This window comes from Schistocerca nitens, chromosome 4 (genome assembly GCF_023898315.1).
Source record: "Schistocerca nitens isolate TAMUIC-IGC-003100 chromosome 4, iqSchNite1.1, whole genome shotgun sequence".
Classification (NCBI taxonomy): Eukaryota; Metazoa; Arthropoda; class Insecta; order Orthoptera; family Acrididae; genus Schistocerca; species Schistocerca nitens.
This window is the reverse complement of record NC_064617.1, coordinates 663,495,890-663,497,267: the sequence shown is the minus strand read 5'-3', so window position 1 is coordinate 663,497,267 and position 1,378 is coordinate 663,495,890.

The window sequence follows — 1,378 nt, the reverse complement described above, 5'->3', positions numbered from 1 at the left end:
GCGCTTCAGTGTGTAAGAGGACTTCTAGGACGACTCGTTGTAACTGGTGGTTCTCTGCCGGAGATGGATGTTGGTGCTCTTGATATACATTCGTTCTGTTGTCGATTATGTAGAGATGATAACCGGAGAGCGCGGCAAATACATCAACGCAGTGTCTCCTGGTGTGCTGACGTTCAATCTAGCACATACCGTGCTCCTCCACTACTGCCGCTTTGTCAGGGGATGTTCCGCGTTGACGGTCCATAGTTGACCGGTTAGGAATCAGCTGCTGTCACAGAAAAAGTGGCAGACAGGGAGAAGAAGTCTTCAGTTTGAACTTTAGCAGATGCCGAGATGGCTTCACCCCGGCGTCGAAAATTCACGAGGGCGGCAGTGTGCTGAGCTGTCCGACGCGCATGTAGCCAGGCAGTGGTCGAAGATTACTGTACTGGGCTGCAGCTGTTGCCCAAGGCGTAACAATCTAGCAAGAAACAATCTGATGTCCTGGAGCTTCGTGATGAACCTACTTTGTTATTCTCGACTGAAATAAGACCAGAGGAGTAATCCAAAACCTCAACAGACGGTGTCTCTCTACCATGTATGGTGTCAAGGAGAGCCAATATAGCGTAGGTTCTATGAAATCTGCTTGTTATGAAGAAAGACAGAATTTCCACATGCTGAAACTGCATTTTGAGTTTGCATTCAGTGGTGTCCGGATAGCAGTCACTGAATGCTACCCTTCATTTTGATTGGACCAGAGGTGGGACTCTTCTCACACATCGGCCAGGGGGCCTGAAGATGGTGTAATGTGGCACTGAAACAGGTTGACAAATAAAATAAGAACTGGAAATTTAGACAGCTAAAGGTGTTTAGATTCGACATTTCGAATTGAACAGCCAAGGTCCTGCAACCGTCTATATAAAGGTGGACTTACCGAAGCAGTGTGGTTTGTTTTGTCATGACACATTATGTATATTGGGAAAGAACCTTCTTAAATTTCTTCGTCAAATATTTTATGTGGCATGCTTTGAATAGTAGCCGCAAGGCGTCCAATCTGATGATCTAAGCCTAGTTCATCCGTCCCGAAAGTGTTTTAAATTAAACAAACGACCTGAATAAACACATCGTCTCTAACTGTAAGAAATGCTTTTTATTATGAGCGCACACTGAGAAATCGTCGCGCCATTACGTCCCAACATTGCACAAACGATCCCCACGGGCGACGAAAGCCGATAAATAAACGACACTAAACACACAGATGAGCCAACAAAGTATGACAACTGTCTACTGCGACATTGAACGCTGTCTGGTGGCATTTCGGTTTCATAATGCGGTAAGGAAAGTGTATAATCAGAGCAGAGGCTAATTAAAAAAAAAAAGAAAAGAGTGATTTACGAAT